Below are 26,699 nucleotides of genomic sequence, written 5' to 3' on the forward strand. Positions count from 1 at the left end.
GTTTCCAAAATGGTACCTTGGGTGTTACATCTTCCAGAGTGAACAGTCGCTATGTCCTCACATGGCAGAAGGGAAGGAAAGGGCAAAAGAGCCTACCTAGTTCCCATCAGCCTTTGTATGAGCTAACCCACTATGACAGCTCCACTCTCAGCGCCTAGTCACCTCCCAGAGTCTCCACCTCTTACTACTGTTGCACTGGGGATCAAGTTTCAACATGAATTCTGGAAAAAAAAAAAAAGACAAACACTCAAACCAGAACAATCACCTTTATCTTTATTTTTAATATTTGTATAAGGTACAGTCACAAAATACAATGAATGTTTAAAAATTTTAAACGTATTACAATGAAAGACACATTGCCAGTAATCCCTTTCAAAACACTCCATTTCAAACACATTTATCTCATCCTTCTTGACATTTTCTAAAGTAGTTCTGGAATTCCTCTTTCATGAGTGTCCTAAGTGGTGCTGTCCTGGTTGCCTCAGTGTCCTGAATTATTCAAAACTCTCACATTTCATGGTCATTGTGACTTAGGGGTACAGCCAGAAGTCTGGATCTGCTGAATAAAATGAATGAAGACATATTTTCATTTGACAGAAACAACAAAGTGAGATAAACAACTACAGTGAGTGTAGGTGTTCAATAAAGGTTGATTCTTCTGGTTTTCATTTTACAGTAAAATCCACTTTGCTATCTACTTTATATCTGAATTTAAGATCACTGTTGCCCTCCTTGTTCAACAGCTGATGTGACATCACCATAATCTGTCCAAATGGAAGTGAGAATTATGGCAGTCCTCTCTCCCTATCCTTAGGGAGAGCACAGAGGAGGAGGTACGCTGCTTGGAGGAAACACTGGAAAAATTTGGGTGATGTCCATTGATCATGTGCTCATTTTTTCCATTAAAGTTATTGGTGCATTTTAGGTATACAGTACAGTTACATGCATCATTGGGATCTTGTACCTTCACATGATGTATCTTGGTTCTTATTTTTCCCCTTCCCCTGCCCTCCCTTCATCCCCTCCACCATTCCCTATTTGCAAAGACTTGGTTTCCATTTTTTTTCCTTTTATCATATTTTTTCTTTTCCCTTCTATCCTTTCCCCTACCCCTCCCACTTCCCCTGCTCCTTTAGACCTTTTCTTCCTATTACACAATATCAATTATACATTGTTTTAATTACAATATCAAAATTTAGAGGACATTACCACAGATTTTACAGAATTTAAAAGGATATAGAAAGGATATTACAAAATCTTTTTTGAAACAAATTTGACAACTTCTAAGAAGTACCTTGGAAGACAAATTAATGAAGCTGACTCTGGAGGAAATATAAAATTTGAATAGCATCTATTAACGAAAGTATATTCCTAGCTTGAGAATCTACCTATATGACAACAACAGGCTCATATACATTTTAACTGATGAATTATATCAAAAATTTAAAGCAGAAAAAAGAAGGAATACTTCTCCCTTCATTTTAGGAAATCAACATTGTGCTAATACTAAAATTGGATAAAGATAATAGAAGAAAAAAGCATGAACATAGATAAAAATTTGTTTAACAAAACAAACTATTAGAAGTCAGATCTGGCAGTATGTAGATAGTGGTTTTATTATAGGGATGGCAGTGTTGGTTCAGCACTGGAAGATTCTCCCTCAAAAGTCATCATTTTAACAGAGGAAAGGAAAAAGCCATATGATCCTGTCATTAGTTGCAGAAAAAGTATTGGACTAAATTCTACAGCTGTTCATGATAAAAGCTATCAGGAGACTAGAAGTAGGACAGAACCTTCTCAACAGATAAGATATGCTCCATACTTCCAGCAAAAATGCCTTATATGAATGGAGAAGATACAATGCTTTCTCCGTAAGGTGGGGAACAAGGGCAGATATGCCTATTCTGCATCTGTCCATTAAACTTTGAAACATAGGCCTAAGCCAAAATAGTCTGGCAATAAAAAGAAACAATTAGCATAGGATTGGCAAGGTAGAAGTAAGATCTTTATATGTAGATGAAATGATCATCTACAGAGAAAATACTAAGAAATCTCTAGGAGCCCCTAGAACTTGTATTTGAATTTAGCAGGATTAGAAAACACAAGGTATATATAAAAATTCAGGTCTATGTATACTTGCTATAAATGAAGAATTGGATATTGAAATTTGAAAGTTATGTAGGAGTACAAAGGACCTAGAAAAGTAAAAAGAAAAAAAACTGTGTTGGAAGACATTTATTGCTTAATTTTAAGACTTCCTCAAAAGCTACAGTAATCAAGACAGTATTGGCATAAGGAAAGACATATAGATCACTGGAATAAAACAGAGAATCTAGAAATAGAACCACACATATATGGTCCACTGAGTTTTGAAAAATTATTTAACATTAACATTTTATAGAACATAAACTCAATTCAAGAGCAGAGGAAAAGATAGTGTTTTCAGCAAATGGTGCTAGAACACCTGTTATCCGTATGTAAAAATTAACCTCAATGTTTTATTTCTGTACATAAAAATAACTTGAAAGGATCTATGAACCTAAATATGAAAGACTAAAAGTATAAAACTTTAAGAATAAATTGCTTCTTTACTTTTTTCTTCACCTTTATTTCCCTTCTAACTCTTTACTATCTTTGTGTTTGAGAAATGCTAGCTTGTTATACAGAGCTAATGAAATAATTATATCTCCATAAACTCTTCACAGTTCTGCAGGGTTACCAAGACACTGCTGAGATGTGCAGTGGTCATAGTACCTGGGAAGGTGACCTTTCATGAGATGGGGTTGAAAGTTGAGACACTGGACTACTGTTGGACATGATATCTTCTCTTACCCAGAGTTATATCCTAGTGATCTCTTGAGGTAACTCACCCCCATTATCTCTTGGAAGACTTTGTAGCTTGGATATTTTTTGAATCCTTTTTCTTCTTTTCAAACAATTTCACCATTCTCATGTAGAACAAAAAAAGAGTAGCACCTAGAGACCACAATGTTAAGTGAAATAAATCAGATGCACAATAGTAGATATAACCTTGTGTGGGCACAGAGACAGAGTTGAAACAATGGGTAGCACTCATAAAGATGAGCTCTGGCCTACAGAGAAAGAGCATTGCAGAAGTCAGAATGCTGTAACAAAAAAAAGAAGCTAGCTAGAAGCCTGGGAGCTCAGTGCCCTGGAAATGTGCAAGCAGAGATCGAATAATCTGACCAGAGATGCCGTACAAGAGTAGGGCATTGAACTAAATGATGTGTGACACAGTTGAAAAATGGTTTTTGGCCCTATGCTTAGTATAAATTTGTTGTTGTTTCTGGCCTTACATGTGTACTCGAGGTGAATGAATCTACACCTTGTTCTATGATCAGCCCAAATGAGCCCAATACTGTGTCAGGTTGGTTCCTTTCTGAGAAGACAGCACCTGGCTAGGATGGAAAATGCCTTTCAGTCACAGTCACACGTAGTTCTCCTGGCCCCTTGCCTTGTCCAGCTATATTTATTTATTTTTTTCTCCTTTTATCATCAGACTAGTTTCTCCCTCTCTCTGGTTTTCATCTACATGAAAAGGTTCTGACCCTTGACTTCTCTTGACTCCTGGTTTCTGCACATGCTCTGATTTTTGTTGGTCTGCTGGGTGTCTGAATTTCTTCTTTGGCTTGATCTTAATTTTTTTTGCATCCAATTCCTGACTACTTGAAAATTTGGTAAAATGGTTAAGTGATTGAGCTCAAAATCCTATTTCTTGTTCCCTGGCATACTTTGGACAAGTTACTTTACTCTCCTAAGCTTTGTTTTTCTCAACTATTAAATGAAATAATTATAGTACATCTGTGGTGGGTACTTGGCATATGGTTTGTGCCAAAAAAACCTGTTAACTACAATTATGATTTCATAAAGACCCGCCTTCAGCTTATGCCCTCAGGTCTCAGCTTCCTAATTTTTCTCCATGCTCTTATGTATCAATCACTATCCCAATACAAATGAAATCTTAACTTAGGTGTCCCTTATTCAATAGAATGAATATATTCCAGTTAATTTGGTTATAAACATCTTTCTATAAACTGATTCCCAGTTGCCCATTAAATAGCATTATAAAACAAGACACAGCTCTCTAAAAAACATTTTGGATTCTGAATATAATAAAGTTGAACATCACAATTCAAACAAAATTTAAATCAAAAAATGATACCTTCCCAGGAAGACAGCATCTACATTCAAAACAATTCCATGCTGTTTTAGCACAGTTACAATAGAGATGAGATGGAAAGCATGAATCCTGCAGACTCCCTCCATCTATGAGGTACAATCCTTTAGAATCAATGTGTGACTACATTCATGAATTTGTGTGTTTAGAAGTCTACCCAGCAAAGTGAAATCATTTGTCAGTGTTACAAAATCACCACTCACTACTATGTTTAGCATTATTATTCTGTCTCAGGACAGCCAACTTAAAGAGAACCAGATATCATATGAGTCCAGACCAGAGGGCTGTGGAAATGTTTTTGATGAAAGAGGCCCAATGCATTCTTGTTAGCCATTGGCTGTTTCCTGAAGACGTCCATCAGTATAAAATTCACCAGACTCCTGGAAACAGGACTTGAACCAAACCTAACTCCAAATCAATATTCAAATAGAAATAAACCCAAATGTTAATGTTCACTAAGCCATGAACTTAACCACCTTTCCCAGTGGTAGGAAAAAAAAAAAAAAACTACTCAAGTAGTTCAATTTGAAGCCAAAGCTATATGTTTTATGAAACTACTGAACTGGAGCAAAATCAGATTACAATATTTCCTGAACTGAATTAAACTAAACAACTAAATTTTTATTTCTTTCACATTAAATTCCTGGTTACAAACAAGGGTTTCTTGAGTACATATATTTAATTCAAAATACATGTAGTTTATCTTGGATAATTTTTTCTTAGTGCTAATTTTCTTCTTTGTACAAAAGGAATAATGATCATACCTGCTTCAGTAGAGTTACTGGGAGGATTAAATAAAGTAAGCAACCACTTATTGTGGTCATTGTTACCATCATCATCTGATCTACATTTTGTCCAGCACACAAGGGGTCAACTTTTATGCTTTAAGTCCTCCAATATGTTCACTGGCCACCAGAGGGCAGCAAAAAGGTAGAAACTCGCTAGAGCTGATTATGGAACTTGTCCTATTTACAAGGACAACCATGAGAACTTACTATGTGCCAAACATGTTCTAAGCACCTTACTGTGTTAACACATATAATCCTTAAAACAATGTAATTTGGTAAGTTCTGTTATTATTTACATAGAGCAGATGAGGAAACTGGGGTAAAGAAATGTGTTCATGGTCATACAGCTAGCAGGTGGCAGAGCCAGGATTTGAACTAAGAGAGTCCAACTACAGAGCCCTTACTTTTGACCTACCCCTATCTGCTGCCATCTGATACTTATTTTGGAGGCCACTAACCTGGGAGAGGTTTGAATCTTGGCCTTGTTTGTAGGCACGGGTGGAACTGCACCCTGGATGACCTTCGAAATTCTGTCCACAGTTTAGGACCCAGAGTGAAGAGACTCGAAACTTGAGCCAGAGAAGTGAGATGCGGTCAACAGTAGTGTTAGAGGATAATTCAAGGCACACGCATTAACCAAGTGAATTAGGGAAAGGTTCAGTGGAGGGGGAGGAGATGGGATTCCAGCATAAATGTAGAAAAACGATTAGGACAGTTGCCCTTGACAAAAAAAATAGTTATTGTCATGGTAACTGAGTCCAACTGGCCCATTCATCTGAAGCTGCAATATGTCCTCAAGATTTAAAGAGCCAAAACTAGCAAGAAAACAGGGAGCTGACTCGGTTCCATGTTCACAGCAATTTCCATTTTTTGTTGTTTGCTTATTTAAAAAAAATTTAAAAACCTGTCATCCTAGTCATCACAGCTAAGCCTTTGAAAATAACAGTCCGTACTAATTTCCCAACATCTTTGTTTTCCACACCCTCTTCAACCCATCCGGTCAGACTTCTATATTCACCCCTTCACTGAAACTAACCTCATCAGGGAAACTAGCCCTCTATGAGATATCACATCCAAGAGTTATTTGTCCAGTTTTTCAGACATGCCTGCACACAACATTTAACACTATTGGTCATTTCTTCGTGAAACCTCTTGCCACCACCATGACTCAGAATTTCTTGTTTGGATATTCACACTCCTGGACCTCTCAGAGGGAGTTTCTGCTCCCTTTGGACACAATTTTTAGTCTGCTTATTGGCTTCTTTTTCCACCATATATGCTCAAAAACAGTGGAAAGGTTGGGGCTTGCAAGGCTATGCAATGGTAGAGCACTTGCCTGGCATGCACAGGCCCTGGGCTCCATCCCCAGCAATCAATTAATACAACAAAGGCTTCTAACTGATCTCCCAGTCTGGATTCTCCAACCCATCCTCAACAGTGTTGCCAAGAGAGCATCTTAAAATACTAATCTGATTGTATCTCCTCCTTGCTTCCAATCATCAGTCATTTAGTGGTTTCCCTTCCCACATCATGAAAATTATTTAACATGACACTCAAGATTCCTCTTGGCTTCCTGACTGCTTTTCCATGTGGTTCTAGCAATGCCCCACACATGCCCTTAGTTTATATGCCGCTCAAAGTCATCCAAATTCTCATAGCCTGTTTTCCTTTGAACCCTTCAAAATTCAGCCCAGTCATCTCCTTCTACAAAGACTTCCCTGAAATCCTTTCCCCTGGACAGAGATGCTGGTTTCCCCCACGAGCTCCAGTGCACTGAGCCATCAGATGATTGCAGGTCATTCACAGCGGTGGGTCTGCTCTGCAGACTCTGACCTCACTGAGTGAAGGAACATGTGGAATTTAGCTACCCCAACATCAAACACAGATGCTTACTATATGTTAGGGGAGGAAACAGATTTTTTAAGAGAAAAGAAAGATAGGACGAGGATGAAAGTGAGATACTATGCTTGGTACATTAGCACTTAAAATGGCAACACTACCAATTGCAATCCTGACTTTGAGATCTGTCTCACTAATCCTCACAGATCTAAAGGATGGAGGTGATACCAAAAGCCATAAATTATAAGTTGAATGAGAGTTCTCATACTGATTTTATTTCATTATCCATAAGAAGGCAATGAAACTGTTAATGAAAAGCAGCATGGCAAGGCTGCCATGGGCAGGCAAGCATCCTGCTGGCCTGGCTTTCCTCTGCACCTACTGCTCAGCAGAAGGTGCCCTGACAGCTTAACGTGGAGCAGAATCTTCACTCTCTGAGTAGGTTCCTGGGCATTTAATATACTTCTCAAGAGTCCTGTAGACTGAATGTTTTTGCTTGCTTGCCTCACTGAAAAGAGTAGCATCTGTTCCATCCTGCCTCACATCTGCCACTAAATTTAGCACCCCGAGAAAATCTGTATGCATAGCTTCCCTGCTTGTTTAGTACAACTTCAGAGAAATGCCACCACCGCTGTAATGTTCTGTCCTACCAGAGGCCAGACTCCAACTAGAGACCCAGGTGGTCCCCCGGTGGCAGCCACTCACTTGCTGGGCGATTTTTTTTTTTTTTTTTGCTTTGTCTGGAAGGGGTAATAAATACACATTTATCTCTTTCATGGTCTATTCTCTGACCATGAGAAAGTCTTCAGGTTTGAAGGTGAGCCTGGATGAGGGAGCCAGGTTCTGTTCTCCTCCTGTAAGTCAGCCAGGCCGGGTGTTCGCTCTTCCTCTCTGCACCTACCTCTAGTTCCAAGGCAGTACCTATAACAGCACATGGGGGCCTGATGTTCAATACTCTGGGTTCAAATCCTGGCTCTTCTTAGTCATGCGACTTTCAGACAGGCTCTTTAACCCCCTGAGTCCTCGATGCTCTCCGTTCTAACATGCAGATAATAATACCTTCCTCAGAGACTTGCTCTAATGAGAAAATGCCTGTAAAATGCTTGGCACCGAGCCTGAATCAGCACTTTGTAAAAGTGAACTGTTATGATTTAAATTCTTAGAAATTGGATTGGCTTTCAAGAAGCTCCAAATCAACCCAAGCTCAGCATGCCTTCACATCTGGCTGAAAACATTTGGCAACCTCAGGATGCCTGCTACAGTGGTAATGGCCGATCATCATGTCAGCTAAGGAGAAAAAGCAGATCTGCAGCCTGTGGCTAAAGGTAACTGCTCTCACAATCACAAGCAAGTTTTGCTACTGTCAGCATCACCGAGCCAATGTTGATTTGGACAAGAAAGCTGGGTTGCTGTGTTTTTTCATATATGAGTCGATCTATCAACAGAATTCCAAATGTCTCCTCATCTCAGTGATAAAGTAACAAAGAAATCGATGGTCCGGTTCATCAGATCTAGCATTCCACATCCAACTGCATCCTGCATCCTAAATATCGGATCACAATGGAAAAGACACCATGAGAGAACTGAGCCAACTTTACATGTGCAAGACTAAACAAAATACAATTTTCAAATTTCAAACCAAGTTCTCAGGATTGACCACTGGAAAAGTTCTGACTGGATTTCCTTCTCTACAGTCACAGAATATATGCTGTAGAATAAAGATGTTGTTTCCACAGATACTCTCTCAAGCCTAATCTCTTTCCTATAGATATAAAGTAGACTTTTCAGTAGAGAGACACCAGTGGAGAAGAAGAGTGAGGAGAGGATAATAAAAGAGACTTGGAAAGCTTCCCAGATTTCATAACTGCAGCCCTTCTAAAGTAGTCTCTTAAGGAAGGTACTGGAAAACGACTGCAAGGGCATTTTCACTAATACAGATCACCCACAATGAAATGAAGAGTGTATTGCAACAACAAAAACAGTAACGGCAAGTCTGATCCTTCAGCTCATCCCTCAGTACCACTGAGCCATATAGAGATGGCATGTCAGTCCTCAGAGTTACAGGATACATGTGCATGTGCACATATGTGTCCATATGTATAGATACGTGTGTGGATCTGTATACATGTCTGGTCATCGCTTGATAGTCACAGGAGCCAGTGAGCACACCCAAGTCTATGAAGGCTCAGATCCCTTATATAATATGGCGTAGTGTTGCATATAACCTATGTACATTCTCCCATATACTGTAAGTCATCTCTAGATTACTTATAATAGCTAATTCAATGTAAATCTTATATAAATAGTTACTATACTGTATTTTTAGGAACTAGCAAGAAGAAATCTGTTAATGTTCATATGTTCAGTACACACACAACTTCTTTTTTTGTCCAATTATTTCCATCTGAGTTTGCTTGAGTATGCAGATATGGAAGTTGATATGGAAGACCAAATGTATGTGGACATCTTATGGTTTTGTTTCTCTGAATGAATTGTAACCACTCTCTCTCTCTCTCTCTCTCACACACACACAGACACACACACACACACTCCTTACAGCATTTTGACTTGGACTTTGAAGTCCACCTTGCAGGCAATTATGAAGGGAAGGTGGAGATAAAAAATGGGAAGAATCCACAAACATGAGCTAGAGCCCCCGGGAGGACAAACTGAAATTTGTGTACATTCTTGTTGCCTCTGACATTAATGGGATGAACATCCAGGCCCCTTTATAAAGGAGCTAAATACAAGTACCTGCCCCAGGAGGTGGAGAAGCTGAGGGAAGATCAAGAGGAGAGTGGAACAGTCACAGGCTAGCTACTGTCTTACACCACTGAGGGAGACCACAGAATGGTACTCACTTCCACCCTTCTAATCTATAGCCCTCTCCACAGCCCACCCTTACTGGAAAGATACAGAAAAAGAAACTGGGAAATGTGGTTCTACCTAACCATGCTGACACCATGAAGCTACCACAGGTAGATATCAGACCTCTCTGACCCTTACTGCTGGATCGATAACTCCTTTATGGGGAGTTCCTTCTCCAGTCTACAAGGTTTAAATGTCCATAGAATAAGGTCATTTTACCTCATCATATTATTACTTCATCATAGTATGTACGCTAAAAATAATTATTAATTTCAAAATAATTTGAATATTCAGAACTCTCAGTTGAATTCTCAAGACTTAAGCAAAACCATTTCAAGGGTTATAGCAAAAGTTCATCTATCATATCAAGACCCCCTCTGTCCTACACGTGTGTATATACACATGAACACACACAAATCTCTACTCCATAAGCATCATTCCTCTGTTTCAAGTTTCACATATTTTTCAATATTCAGTAAATGTCAGGCCTTGGCAGGGGTGTTCCATGTGAAGTAAGTGCGCTGTCCTCACCATCCACAGTGAGCATCCAAGGTCTCGAGATTGAGAGATCACTTTGCCTGACACCAAGTCATCTGGAATGCATCAAACCAGGGTTGCTTGGCTTCTCTTTAAAGTTATGCATATCTCTTAGTTCTACAATAACTCAAATGTGTTGGAATATTAAGAAGTGAACATTGCCATTTTAACCAACTCTCTAAAATGAAGGGGGGAGCAGGGAGTGATCACATGGCAATATTAAATATTTTTCCATTATAGTTTTTAATAATTTGTAAGCACTGGTACCATAAAAGACTCAATAATGTGTTTATTGAGGCCAGTAATCAATGCAGGGTGGAATTTTCAATATAACATGAGCCCAGGGTTGATGGAACTCTGGCCTTTTGCTGGAATATAAACTTGACTCCCTCTTTTGGGTATTGGAGTAGTAAAACACAAGAGAACTTCCTAATGGAAATGAGACTATTCTCATTAAATTAAATGAGACCATTTAATGCAGGTGAAAGTGATTTAAAATTCACACACCTCCTGCAAATATGTTCTTGATTTACTTTTAAAAGAGGTAAATGGGTTTAGTAAATATTGCCAGGTATAATAAATCATAAAACATTTAACACCGATTTGTCAAATGTAGTTTACATGAACGAGCACTTAGCGTTATTTATGCCAGACTGAATGAAATGGTTGATATGGTAAGACAGTTTTCAGCCAGTTAGGAAACATGCAGTGAGCAAAACATTGTTCTGGGTGGTATGTTGGTTACAGAAATTACACAACACTACATTATCCCCAAAGTGCTTAGCATCTGGATGTAGTACTGAGGCTACAATTTTAAGCAATATGAGAAATGCCTATCCAAACCAGCTCAATTTCAATTACACTAGCCAATCAAAATCATCATTTCTTATCTGATTTCACCCATCACCATAGATGGCCACCATCCATCAAAAAGGCCACTGCCCTCTAAAACTATTGACCTGAACCTACTCTCCCAAAACTATCATTCCATCTTGCACTTTGTTTTTAACACTTTCAAGTTTTCAGTACTAGATCAGTCTTGGATGGCTTCACAGTCCATTCTGTGACCAGCCTTGGTTCCACTCTTCAAATGTAACTTCAGTTTAGGTGTGTAGAACTTGAGTCACTGTGTGTAACATTCTGATGCAATTCAATTCATACCCTGGGACTCTACCTTAATACAGGCTGACATGGCTGATATCATTACAGATCTGTTCTGGCTGTGTGTAGATTTATGAAAGTGCCATGGTAATAAGCATAGGTTTCTTCAGAAGTTAAGGTAGGTCATAGAGAAAAGGGCAACGGTTTTATCAGTGATGTATATTCCCCTACCATGCTGATACACTGAAGTTCTAGAGTAAAGTAGGACTTTGCCAAGAGAATAGGCTGTTGCTTGGAGCTGCTTCTTTGCTACTTTGCTGCTTTGCTGCCTTCTTCCCACAATGAACTGTTTCTCTTCTGTGATGCCCCTCTGCCACAACACCCTCCCTTTAGAGCCAGCCAGCTATGAACTGAAATCTCTACAAACTGAGCTACAATAAATCTTTCCTTCTTTAACTTTAGGTGTTGGGTATTCTGTCTCAGCAACCAGAAAAGTAACTAAGACAGGATCTCTTTATCGCCATGAATTTCAATAGGAAACCCTGTTAAAACCAAGCCTTGATTATAGCCTAGTAAGTAAGACCCTTTCATAGTCTTGTCCTGAGGCCAGGTTACATTCTGACACCAGGTTACACTGTAGCAGACTTTCTTAGTGTTTGTCCACAGCTCCTTGGCTCACCTTTGGCTTAAGCTGTACCTCTGGTGAATAATTTAATTCCTCTTGCACCTCCAGACCCACCTCAAGAGGTTTATCTACACATTCTAACCCCCATACCTTTCCCATTGCCACCAGAGTTTGATTGGTACAGGAAAAATTTAGCCCAAGAGTACAGAGGAGTTGATGTGTCCATAGAAAATCAGCTTACAATCCTTTTGATATGTAGTTTTCTACAATTCCTTCACACAGAGCAGAATGCAACTTCATTTTTTTCTCTCCTGGTTGCTTTTCCTCATGATCTGTCTTCTTCCCACTACCTCATGTCATTTCATGGAATTACTATATAAGCAAACTTCTTGTACCCAAATACTTGGCTCATCACGAGCTTTTAGAAGAAGCAAAACTAATACCCAATTAAGCCAGAAATCATACCTTTGTCTTTTCCAAATGTGTTGAAGCAGGTTTTGCTCTTGTTTATTAGGCTATAAAAATGTGTCTCTGAAGAAAGTGAGTAGGGCACACCTGCTCTCCCCTTGAAAGACTGATTGCTATGAGAGTAGCCCTCCTAACAGGAATGGAATCAAAATAGATGAAAATACTGTTTTCAGCCATTGGCCAACAATCATCAGAGCACTGATTTCTGAGAAAAAGGAAACAAATCTGGTAAGCTCCACAATTTCAATGGCTTACTGCCTTGGGGCAGTTTCTAGCATGAAGCCCAGAGGGCACTGACCCAGAGCCTACCACTCTTGCTGAACAAAAGAAACACAGAGTGTAGTAGCTTCAGGAAGCTGAGTGTCTAAGAGCTGCAGGGAAGAGTACTGGAAAATGACATGCATGTGGTGAGAGCTCCAGAAAATATGCAATGTGTCCCCTTAAATGTTGGCCAAGTAGCCATATGTACATGCCAGGGAAAGAAATACTAAAACACAGTAGCCTCAAGCAAGTTCTGGAAAACACAAAGGAAAGCTAATATGCAGAGACATTGCAAAACATGAGAAAGTTTGATACAGTCCTCAAAAGTCTTTCACCTTTGTAGAACTAAGGTATAACTAGCATGAAGGACACTTGGACCTGACTTAAAAGAAATTAAAAGCACACCACAAATGAAATCAAACTGATGTAGAATAACTGAACAAGAATGAAGTCTAGCTCTTCAAAAGAATATTACAAAGCACACTGCTCCACAATGTACAACTCACAATATTCTGCATCTAATAAAAATTAACAAACACAAAGAATCAAGAAAAGAGGAACTGTGATTAAGAGAAAGTCCAATCAATATAAATAGACCCAGACATGACATAAAGGATAGAAAAGCACATAGCACTTTTATAAAAAGACATTATAAACATGGCAAATATTCTTAAAGATGTACAGGGAAATTATAACTTCATTGATACATTAACAGAAGATTTATTTATTAAATACCCAAAGAAATATGTAGAGAAGAAACAAAGTACCCAAATGAAAACACATCATACATATTTATATATTAGACACAAAGAAGAAAAAAATTCATAAACTTAAACACACAGCAATAGAATCTATTCAAATAAATAGGAACAGATGAAAAAATTGTGAGAGCATCCATGACATCTGGGGCAATATTAAATAGTTTAATGTTGGTGTTATGAGAACCTTCAAAGAGGAGGGAGGGATAAAAAACCTTGGGAAAATGGCTGAAACAGTTCCAAATTTTATGAAAATGATAAGCCTACAGAAACAAAAAGATTAAATAAAACTACACAAATCAACTTATTAGAAATTATGCCAGGGCAAAGAAGGAATTAGACCACTTAAAAACCAATGATACGAGAAATTTTTAAGCAAAACAAGACTTGTAGGGGGAGACACAGTATGAATGAACAAACAAAAAATGAATGGCATCATAAGTCTAATTAGAAATTATGCACACAAAAAGACCAGGAAGTGACACCTACAAAATACTTAAAAGCAAACTGACATTTAACTAAAATTCTACACCAAATGAAAATATCTTTTAAAATTCAGAGCGATACGAATGTATTTTCAGACATGAAACTTTTGCTACAAGAAATCTTATAGAAAACCTTTCTGGTAGAACCACAATGACACCAAAGGGAAATGTGGATTTATAGAAAGAGGTGCAGAAATGGCAAAAATATGAATAATGTTGTATCCATTTCCTACTGTTGCTGTAACAAATTACCACAAAGGTGGTGGCTTAAACACCTCATCTTCGACAAAGGAGCCAAACACCCTCACTAGAGGAAAGATAGCCTCTTTAATAAATGGTGCTGGAAAAATTGGGTTTCAACTTTCCAAAGATTAAAACTAGACCTTTATCTATCCTGTGCACTAAACTAAAATCAAAATGGATTAAAGATCTAAATATTAAAATAGAAACTCTGAACCAGTTGAAACAGAGGTTAGGTAGAACTCTTGAAGACATTGGTGTAGGAAAAGATTTTATGAATAAAACCTCAGTTGCCCGTGAACTAGCACAAACAGTCAACAAGTGGGATCCCTTCTTATTAAAAAGCTTCTGCACACCAAGAGAAACCACCAACAGTGTGAAGAGACAACCCACAATGTGGGAAAAATTTTCACCTGCTGCTCCTCAGACAAAGGTCTACTATCTAGAATCTATAAAGAACTTAAAAAAATCAGACCTCCCAAATTAAAGATCCAATCCAAAAATGGGCATCTGAAATGAACAGACATTTCTCAGATAAAGAAGTAGAAATAGCAAATAAATACAGGAAAAAATGTTCAACATCACTGGTCATTTGAGAGATATAGATGAAAACAATGCTGAGATTCCACCTCACTCCAGAAAGAATGGCTGCTATCATCAAATCATCCAATAACAAATGCTGGCGGGGCTGTGGGGAAAGAGGAACCCTGCTCCACTGCTGGTGGGAGTGCAGACAGGTGCAACCACTGTGGAAATCAGTATGGAGATACCTCAAAGAACTAGGACTGGAAGTCCCATTTGACCCCACTATTCCACTGCTGGGGATCTTCCCCAAAGAATTGAAAGAATCAGACCACAGTGATATAGGTGCACTCATGTTCATAGCAGCACAATTTGTAAAACTTGAGTCAAAACTTGAAGCAGCCCAATTGCCCATCAACTGGAAACTGGATAAAGAAAATGTGGTTTTTTAATAAAATGGAGTACTACTCAGCCATAAAAAATGAGAAATTAGAGACATTTATAGCTAAATGGATGCATATTGAGGTGATACTCTTAAGTGAAATAAATAGGACACATGGGTGTAAATACTGAATAGTTTCTCTAGTGTGAGAAACTGAAAGTATAAATAAAGACTAAAAGGTATAATAGGTAATGTGAAATAGGAAGAAAAGGGGCAAAGGGGAAGGGGAAGTGGGAGGGATAGGGGAAAGGAAAGAAGGGAATGGAATTAATATGAGAAAATGGAAAAATGGAAACAAAGTCTTTGTAAATAGGGAGGGATGGAGGAGTTGAAGAGAGGGCAGGGAAATGGGGAAAAAATAAGAACCAAGAGAGATTATGTAAAGGTGCAAATTTCCAATGATGAATGTCATTATATTGTATACCTAAAATGTACCAATAAAATTAATTTTTTTAAAAAGTTGGTGGCTAAAAACAACAAAAATATATTATCTTACAGTTCTGGTAGCCAGAAGTCTGAAATGGGCCTGATTAGGCTGAAATCCAGATGATAACAGAACTGCATTCCTTTCTGGAGGCCCTGGGAGAGAAAGTTTTCCAGCTTTCAAAGAAAGCCCCACTTCCTTAACTCCTGGTCTCTTTCCTCTACATAGCCAGCCACAGCCTTTCTCTTGCTGTTTTCTTTAATTCTGACTTTTCTACTTCCATTTTCATTAGGTAAGGGCCTTTGTGATTGTCGTGGGCCACCCTGGTAATCTAGGATACTCTTGCTATTTGGGGGCCAACCAGCTAGCAACATTAACAAAATCTTCAACCTTTATTCCTTTTCTTTGTAATGTAACACTCACAGGCTCTGTGAGTTAGGGTACCAGGAATCTTTGGAGGTCATTATTCTGCTTCCCACAGTTATGAATTAAAAATTTCAGTTTTCATCCATTTTGAAGACAAGTACTGTTTAAATTTTTTTTAAATAGTGACACATGCTTGTAATACCAGCACTGTGGGAGGCTGAGGGTGGAGAATTATAAATTTGGGGCCAGCTTAAACTGGGCAACTTAGTGACTTATCAAGATACTGTCTCAAAATTTTAAAAATGAAAAATGGCTGGAGTTGTAGCTCAGTGCAAACCCTGAGTTCTATCCCTAGAATTGCAAATAAATTAAATTTAAAAGGTTTTAAAAGTGGGAAATGCAAGCAAAACATAGACTTGCTTATTTAAAGAAAAAGGAGGGAGCTTTACAATAGTAAAGAGTGCATTTCTATAATAAGATAAGTAGGTCATTCCTAAACCAATCCCCAAACACATACAAAAAAACACTAAACTAGAAAGCTAATAATAAATCTAAGAATTTAGTGATAAAACATGAAAACAGAAGGTCTATTCTTCCTGAAATTAAAAACAGACAAAAAGTATTTTTAAAAGACAAAACAAAAAGTATTTCCACTTACAACAGAAATTTGCTCCTGACTCTTGTATCAAAAAAGGAAGCAAGCAAGAAATCTGGAAGGCCTTCTGGGAAGATGACAACAGTGTCACCATAGTTTTTTGGTGGTAGTAGCATTTTTTTTAATCTTCCCAAATTTCCCACATTTAAAACAGAGCAACTAGATAGCAAAAGCACATTTGCATGTGCATCACATAGATTAAAAACTAGAAGGCAAGGTATTCCTGAACTCCAGAGTGTCACCAAGTAAGGGCAAAGCCCTGCAGGCCAAACTAAGAATAGTGGCTGAATCCGGAAGAACTTTTCCCCAGTTCAATGGTAGATCAAGACCAGTGAAGGCATCAGATGCAAAAATTCACAAAACATTGTTCCATGAACACTTCTTTATACATTTAATTTTAAAAATTAGCTTGAGAAATCAAAATGAGTAAGGAAGTATCACAAAGACTGATGGTAAAGGTTAAATCTAGTTGCTTATAACATGAATAAATAAGAGTGTAAAGAGGGACAATCCTACATTTAACAGCTCTACCAGATAACATATGCAGTGTAACTCTTTAAAATATGAGATAATTGGGAAAGCACATGCAAAAATATTTTGAACTATTTTAATAATTACACTGGCACAGTATTGTGGTTATTCTGAGACTTTTATATGTGTAATGTTAGCCAAAGTAAATGAGCAATTATGAAATATGCTAATTTATTATCCCATATGTCCTTGAGAATGAGAATTTTTCATATGATAGAAAGGAGATGAGTCGATATAATACTGAAAAGTTTTATGGAAAAAATTAATACCAACTTTGAATGCAAATTATTCTATGAATTCATGAAATGCCCGTAAGTTCTGTCCACTGAAGAGACTCCTTCTTTTCAGTAATGAGCAGTTCTAGCTCTCACTTGGTGATCTTGAAATACAGTTTCTACTAAAGAAAACTGGGAGTTTTTGAGAGAATGACTGGTCCAGATTTAGGGCAGAAAATGTTCAAGATGAACCTGAAACATCTTATCACACCAGAAAGCAAGGAAGTCACCAAAGACTACTGGGGCTATATCAGGAGGACTCGGAGGCCCCCATGAAAAGACACCCATTGGCCAAACATGGAACAACTTGAGCTTCACAAAGATAATATGTAATTGCAGTTAACCGAAACCCACAAAATATGTTCAAATCCATAAATATGATTACATATAATTTATGTTATATATTTTACAGATAAAATAACATACTTTTACATTATAGTACATATATTTAAATCGACTAATTGGTCATTCTCAGAAGACAGTAATAAACCAATTAAAATTAGTGAATAAAGAGAAAGACCTAAAAATTTATCGTCTTTCCCATAAAATTGGCAAAAAGCATATTTTTACTTTAAAAGTATAAGTAATAAATGAAAAAGAAATGATGAAATTATATGGTCACCATTTTGAACCCCATTATAAATGAATGTATCTAAGCCAATACTGTTACCAACAACACAAAAAGGGAGAAGCAGATCATGCGCCTCCTGCTGGAAGAACAACCATTACTCATGGTCTTGCCAAAGGGACAGAGCACAGGTCTGATCCAACTGCCAATCTGGAGAGAACCTAAGGGTTAGAAGCCAAAGATGCATTGCACCAGAAATGTACAATTGTCAAAACTAGGCTGTGGGAAACTCTGTAAGTCACACACTCCAGGTTGTTCAACAGATAAGCCGTAAGAAGAAAGAAAGACAAAGCAAACCTACAGACTAAAAGAATGTGAAAAACACCATTTTTAAAGGAAGAAACTAAACTCTCTAAGATGTAAATGATAAGCTCTGAAGACATCCAAGGAGGAGGAAAAAATCCAAATTCTGAAGACTTCCTAGAAAATAACGACAATGAAAATATGTATCAGAATAGCTAAAACAGTGTTTATGGGAAAATGTGTAGTACATACTGCTTATATTAAAAGAATTTTCTAAAATAAATTATGTATTCAATTTAAGAAGTTAATAAAATTGGGAAAAATACCAGTCATATATAAGCTAACTAATTTAAAAGCATAAATTTTAAAAGTAATACACAATTCTGCCATTAAAGGCTGAATTTTTCAGAATACCAATAAAATTTATAAACTATTTAATAACCTGATTCAGAAAAATAAGTCATAAGTACAGAACCAAGATATGATCATAAATATTATATATAACTACAAGTACAGAAAAATCAGAAAATATCATATCCAATGATATTCTCAACTACATTAATATGTAAGGAAATCTTGAAATGGATAATTTTCTGGGAATAAAATTAACCAAGCTAATTGGCTACAAAGGGAGAAATAAACTAAGTAATTTACTAAATAAATTAAATAAGGAATTAGTATAGAAAAATGGAGGAAGCTAATAAAGAGCTACTTTCCTTGAAAACCACCAGGCCTAGATAGTTGTACCAAGAGCCTCTACATGTTCTATAACAATAATGATAATAATAATAATTCCTCGGCTATTCCAAAATACAAATAAAAGAAAGATCTCATCTCTTTATGCAGTGAGCATAGCACTGATAAAATTCAACAGTTTGCACAAAAAAATCTATAAAATGATCTTATGATTGTTAATGCAAATACCAAAATGTTCATGAACAGAGTCCAACAACTCATTAAAAAATACACTAATAATGTATTTCAGCAATGTAAAGATGGTTAACAATGGCAAAATATTACTACAATTTACTATATTAATAGATATAAAGAAAATAAACATTTATCTTCATAGATCCTGAAAAGGCATTTAGTAAAATTCAAACTGTTAAATAAGAGAGATGAAAATATTCTTAACATAATAAAAATCTCTCAACACAAAAGCCAGAATATTGCTCAATAAAGCATTAGAGGAATTAGAGCTGCCTTCAGAAGCTGGGGGAATAAAAGACCATTTTTTCTGTTCTGACCACTAACATTTTAATTTAATATTGGCTTTTGGTGTTACTCAAATTAATGTCGACAAAAGAAAAATTAAAGGTATAAAAATTAGGAACAAAGAAGTAAAGTTATCACATTTTCCTAGAGGCTTAGTGAAAATTAATACATCTCCAATAGATTTAATACACACAAACAGAGCTAAGGAAGGAAAGATTCTATTTACAAGTGAAAAGTACTAGAAAAGTGTTCAGGTTCTCTCTTTAAATAAGAACTTTACTCCTATGGGTCATGAAGAAGTCTTTGACACATGGCAAGTAATACCATGTTCTTGGATAGGAAGATTCAAGCTTATAAAAATGCCATTTTCTGCTAAATTAACCTATAAATACAACATAATGCCACTAAAAATAGCAACACAGTTTTTCTAGAACCAGATAGGCTGATTTTAAAGTTCATAAAGAGAAATAAGCAAGAATAGAAAAGCTCTGAAAATTAAAAATAAATTAGGATGTACTTGGGAGAAAAAAGCATTATAATAAATTTTATAATATAGGATTATAGGCTCAAAAATTAAAACAATATGATACTGGCTCTTGAATACACAGGTTATTGTATGCAATAAAAAGTAAAGAAATAAATATAAAGGAGACTTTATTTTTATTGAGATGATATTTCAAAAGTATAAGAAAAAATTAGTATTGAATAAATGGTAAGGTAACTAAGGTACACATCTAAAAAATAAAGAACAAGCTACTCAGAAATGATTCATGTTCAAAGCACATTTCAGAAGATAAATGTTTAAATATAAACATTAGAACTGTAAAAGTTCTATAACGGGAAATTCTCTTACCGATTTTGTGTGGGGAAGACTTTTCTAGCTCTTAAAGAAAATGTTAGTAGACTTTTTAAAAACCTAAAGCAAAACTACTATAGTCAAAGTTCTTTTTAACTGAAAAATGGAAAAAGTACTGGTAACTTTTGTTACAAATAGGGGATTAATTCTTTAACATATAAAGAACTCATATAAGGTGGCTGGTCAGCTCAGTTGGTTAGAGCATGGTGCTGATAACATATAAAGAACTCCTATAAATCAATAAGAAAAAAATCAATCTGTCAATCTTAAAAAATGGCAAAAGTACAGTTTATAAAAATACCTAATTAACTTGTTCTCAAGAAGCATAAAGAAATGTTTAACTCTATTCATAGATACTTAAATTTTGAAAATATATTAAAAACCAGTATTTTATGTATCAGACTGTCAAATATCAGAAAGTTTGATAAAACATTCTATTGGTATAGATGCGAGAAAGCACACCCACTGAGACATTGCTGATGAATGTGTCATTAGTTCAACTTCTGTAAAGGATAATTTGCCAACATGTTAGAAAGTTAGACATCTATATATTTTCTGATATTGTAATTTCAGCTCTCAGAAATAATTGTAAAGGACAAAGTCATGAACCCACAATGGCTTTTATATTTCTCACAGAGTGAGTATTTACAGAGGTGAATGATAATGAAGTTTGAAAACCTGAATGTCCATCAACAGGGAACATATTAATGTATACTATCCATGCACTCATAAAAAAAGACTTAAGAAAGTAGATATTTATATGAAAATGTTCCAAGATAAATTATTAGGTGAAAAAAACAGACATTTTATCTTTCTGGAAAACAAGGACACAATAGTGACCAAAGCATTTTACCATTTAGGCATGAATAGATGGAAAGATGAGATTATATGCATATTATGTACATTTTAAAAGGTATATATAAAGCAGATATGTGTATGTGCATATAGATTTTTACTTGAGTGAGTAAAATGTCTCTGGATAAAATATCTCCAGAGAATTATTTGAGAAACTGTTATTTTGACTTGGGGAGAGGGAGATTTTAAGGCTAGAGATAATGGTAGGAAATTGAATTGTACTCTATACACTTGTTGAAATTTAAATAATGCAAATGGACTAACTTACATGTGTATAAATGTACATAGTAAAAATTAAAATATAAATAAAATTAATAGTATCTCTGGTAGGTGTGATTAATGATGATTTTTCTATATTTTCTAGGTTTTCTACAATAACTTTATACTCTGAACACAGAATTAGAATGTCTTATTTAAATGATTAGAAGGATCCTGGTATCCTGAAATAAAGTTCAATATGAGAAGACCTGAGTCTTGTCCAATACTTAGCAGTTGTATGCCATTCACAGTACCTTTTCACTTGCCTGAGCTTTGTTTTTCTCCTATGTAAAATGGGGACCATACTGCTTGCCTTGGTTTTCCTGAATTTGAGAAGAAAAAAGCATACAAAAGTGCTTATAAATCATACCACAACAGAAATATGCAATTAATGATATCAGAAGTATTGGTAAAACACTAGATTTCTGTCTCCTGCTTAATATACAAATTAGCCAGTGATTTCAACAAAACCAGTTAGGATCTCAAACAGCAGTGGGGCAATAATGTTCTATCTTCTATTCTTATTCCACTTGGAAAATGGAAAGAAGGAACAAGTTAGGAGAGTTCTACTGGAATATTCCAAGAGGAAAAGAAGTCTCACGCAAGGAGATTGCATTGCCTTATGCTCTTCTCAAGCCAGACATTACTCTGGCAAGCCACACCCAAGTCTCTTCATTCCTTTCTACCAGGACCAATTTGTTTCTGCTGCACAAACTGGTTGCGCTGTAAAAACTATTCCTTTATAGTACATCTGCTTTGCTGTCCATATTCAGAAAAATCTGAACCGATTCAATGCCCCACCTAGTGCTTCTCTGAGAAATTTCCCTCTCCACCCCAGCTCCATCACACACATATGTGCATGCATGTTTGCACACACTTATCTAGATATTTTTTAAATTATGCATAGAGTGACCAGAGAAGATGCTGAAACTATGAAATAATAATAGTTATGTCAGCAGGAATGTGATGTTGGAGCACAGCACTGCTTATAAAACAATATATCGTTTCAACAAAAACAAGGCCAAAAGATCAAAAATAGTTCTGAATCAGCGTCCAAAAAGCTCCATTTTTAAGAAATAGTTTCAAAATATTTTTTCTCTTCACATCTGAGGCAGCAAACCAGACATGGGTAAGCAGCTGGATTCCCCTCACCTTGGCCAGCTCACTGGCTGGCTTGCTCTCCTTCACTCTTTCTGTTTTGGGGCCTCAAGATCTTTCAAAATATTTAAAGTGGAAAACCTAGCCATCTAAGTGCTCAGGAAATTCATTCTGTTAAGGTCACGGACCAGTGCACTCCTATCTGCTTTAGCACTCAGCAGGGTGTCTCCAAATATCTCCAGGGGTGTTGCAAAATGCTAAAAATAAACGGAAAAACACACATTTAATTGGTTCAAGTTTTTCCTTTAATTTATTTATACCATACAGAGCCCTTTAGGGGAAGTCAGGATGGGTTAAAAAAAATCAGCCACCACAAATATTACAATAGTTTGGAGGTTGTTGCTTCAGGCCTCTAGGAGATAATTAAACGATATTAGATATAATGATTACAGTGTGGCCCGTGAGTTATATACCACCTGGGTTCAAATCTCAATTTCAGCCACATGACTTCCTTTTTTCTACATCACAGAGTTAGTGTGAAAATTTAGTGTAATTATCCCTGGAAAGTACTGAGCTCAATGCTTAGGATATAACGAGCAATCAATAAATCATGACTGATATTTTCATTAATGTTAGTGGTATCACAACTAAGTATAATTACTTACTAAACTAAAGAAAAAATGAGTAACTGGTGCTTGAACCCCTCGGAAGAATATTCTTCCTTAAGCAGATACCCTTAGCATCTTACTGCCATAGAGACCTTTGGCCACTATGGGGAATCTCTCTCTCTCCAGACAGCAAGGACTATGTAGCCACTGCTCTAAAGTTCAGCGGCTCTGCCCCTCAGCCTGGACTGTCAATATGTGCTTCAAAAATGCAAGAAAGTGGGCCAAAACCACGTTGTTCATCTTGCAGTGAAGGATGCTGATGGGTTGGTATGCTACATTCGATTTTTATTAGACTGGCTCTTCTCTTCCTACGTTCCAGCTCATGTGTGAGCTCAGCAGACGGGTGGGCAATGCAGGAGTCGCAAGGAACACACTGCTTTGTTTTGGTGTCTTAACACTTCAGACAGATGAAAAGAATAGCCTTCAAACTGGCCCATCTCTGTAGATCGTGTCTTTAGCAGAACATACTTCACTTTTTCCATGAGGACTACCAAATGACCTGTTAGTAAATGTTTTAGGGAACAGATCATAGCAAGATGGAGATACCTAATTTTCCATCCCTGAGAGATGTTCTTCTTTATCTCCGTGTATGTTAATCATCAAGGCATCTTGACACTACTTACTGGAAAGTAATGGCACTGTTTACCAGAAAACTAGCTTAATCTGCTACTCATTGTTTTCATCAGTTAAATAAAACTGACCTTTCATCTTTAGCACTGTGCTTCCAGCAAAATCCTGCCAAAATCACTAATGATCTGTGTTCCTCAGACAGCTGCAAGACATTCTCCATGAGCTGAGGAATGGTGGGCTCATCGCCCCATTCAGAGGTAGAAGGCCCAGCCTTGTAGGCCACAACAGAAGGTTGCCACTTTAGCCAAGCCATCAGGATGCAGAGGAAAGACTCACTGAAGGTAACAGGCTTGGCAAAGAGAACTCCAAAACCTGGTATGGAACCCCTACATCAAAGCATTGAGTCCATAGGACTGAATCAGCATCTTAGATTCAAGGGTAGAATTAACATCCATTGAAATAATGAAGTCGTGTAGTTTCACACAGAATTATTGCAGATACAACACGGTGGAGCCCGATTTATCCTGAACAGTATTCTTTGGTCATCAACAATAGCTGAACACCTTCCAATTATCCCTTTCATATACAATGTGTTCAATATACCACATAAATTTGTCTTATTGCTCACTTCAATAAAGGTACATACTGGGCCTGGGATTTAGCTCAGTGGTGCTACCGCCTGCCTCAGAAGCACAAGGTCCCGAGTTCAATCCCCAGTACCAATAAATAAATAAATAAATAAATAAATAAATAAATAAATGTGCATATGTGAATTTGTATTCAGTTCAATTTACTTTTCCAAGACCCAGGTTGACCCATTCATAGGTGATAAGCATGGTCATTCTCAAACTAGATCTAACACCCAAAGCATACTATCAGCATTTTCATACAATTCAACGAAATGACCAAAGCAAACACATAATTTATTTAAAAGGTCAAGTCTTAAATCTTGAATTTTTCCTGGTGTTTTTGCTCACCGTCTATCCATCTATCTGACCTTCTTGCATTAACACTACCATAATTTTCTTTTGAGAAACCATCCCACCACACTCCTATCTATGTATTTTAGTTTATACTCTGATATATGTGATGTAAAAATGTTCAGTCCAGTAAAAATTGAGGGAAAACCTAAATGTTAGATATTTAATGGAGGAATAGTTAAAGAAATTATAGGACAGCCACTTAGCATAATGTCCTCCAGTGTAATCTGATGGCACAAATGACAGTTATCTATTTCTTTTAAAAGGATGACTAATAATCCATTGTGTATATGTTTCATGTTTTCGTTATCCATCCATCTACTGATGAACACTTACATTCTGACCAACAATCTGTGGGTTTTGTTCTGCATGGTTTTGTTGTGCATTTCAATGATACTTAATGATATTGAGCACATTTTTATACACCTGTTGAGTGTTTTTAATGCCTTTTTTAGGAAAATGTTTATACAAGCCCCTTTGTCCATTTTAATCAAATTATTTCATTTTTTCTTTCCATTCATTTTATTTATTTACTGTTTAGTTGCATCCTTTATGTATTTTAGATATTAACCATTCATCAGATATATTGTTTTCAAACACTTTCTCCTAATTCATCAACTGCTTTGGGGGTTATTTTTGTTTTTTGGTTGTTTCCTTGTATGTTCTGAAATCTTTTAGTATAATCAGAAGCTTTTTAGTTTACCTTTGTTTTTGTTGCCTAAGATTTTGATATTGTATATTAAATACCATTGCAAGGGCAAAATCAAGGAGCTTTCCTCTTGTTTCTTCTAGAAATTTTATGGTTTCAGGTCTTATATGTAAGTCTTTAATCCACATCAAGTTGATTTTTCTGTATGTATAAGAAAAAGACCCAATTTCATTTTTTCCCACGTGGATATCCAGTTTTCCCAACACTATTTGTTGAAGAAATTATCCTTTCCCCTTTGTATTTCTTGGTGGCCTTGCTGAAAAAAAATAACTGTAAATATTTGAGGTTTTCCCCCTGATTTTTAAATTCTATTTCATTGGACTATATGTCTCTATTTCTTTTTTTTTTCTTGCCAGTGTCATATTGTTTTGATTTCTATGATTTTGTAGTACAGCTTAAAATCAGGAAGTGTAATGCCTCCAAATTTGCTTTGCTTTCTCAAGATTGTTTCGGCTATTGGGATATTTGTGGTTCTATATAAGTTTTGGAATTATTTCTCCTGTTTCTTAATACCACTGAGATTTTGATAGAGATTGCATTGAATCTATGTATCTGCTGAAGAGTATAGACACTAAAAATATTAATTCTTCTAATCTACAAACATGCCATATCTTTTCACATGTTTGTATCTTCAGTTTTCTTCATCAATGAATTATAGTTTTCACTGTGTAGAACTTTATCTTCTTGGCTAAATCTGTTCCTAAGGATTTTATTCTTTTTTAAGCTGTTATAATGGAATTGTTTACTTGATTTCTTTTTCAAGTGAGTTGTTATTGATAATGTGCAATGTGTCTTTTGTATGTTGATTATTGTCTCCTGCTACTTTAGAATGTTACATGATTTCACTTACATATGGGATATGAAAAAAAATTAATTCATAGAAACAGAGCAGAATGCTAGTTACCAGGAATGAGCCAGAGGAAGAAATGGGGGCAATTTATGTAAAAGAGTATAAACTTGTAGCTGCGTAGGATGAATAAATGTAGAGATCTGATGTACAGCAGGAAGGCTACAGTTATAATACTGTATTGTGTATTGAAAATTTACTAAGAAGGGCTTTATGTTCTCTTAACACGCACACATACACACCGCACATCCATTAAAGGTAAGTATACAGGGAATGGACTTGATAATTTGCATACTTCTAGTAGTTATTTCACTATGAAAAGTATATCAAAACATACTGTGGTACACCTAAGTATATACATAAAAATTTTTTAAAGTTTAGTAACAGCC

At 36.3% G+C, this 26,699-nt stretch overlaps 1 long non-coding RNA gene across 2 annotated transcripts in view; it reads right to left on the reverse strand.

The window, feature by feature from the left end:
• Nucleotides 1-271: 271 nt before the first annotated feature.
• Nucleotides 272-26,699, reverse strand: part of LOC110350329 (uncharacterized) — an 89,279-nt gene continuing 62,851 nt past the window's right edge. For both annotated transcript variants that reach the window (XR_002396814.2, XR_002396812.2), the window contains exon 7: nt 272-559. This is a non-coding gene — a long non-coding RNA (uncharacterized LOC110350329). The remainder of the gene's footprint in view (nt 560-26,699) is intronic.

Source organism: Heterocephalus glaber, unplaced genomic scaffold, assembly GCF_053883595.1.
Source record: "Heterocephalus glaber isolate CG9 unplaced genomic scaffold, H.glaber_assembly_v1.0 deba00001555, whole genome shotgun sequence".
Classification (NCBI taxonomy): domain Eukaryota; kingdom Metazoa; phylum Chordata; class Mammalia; order Rodentia; family Bathyergidae; genus Heterocephalus; species Heterocephalus glaber.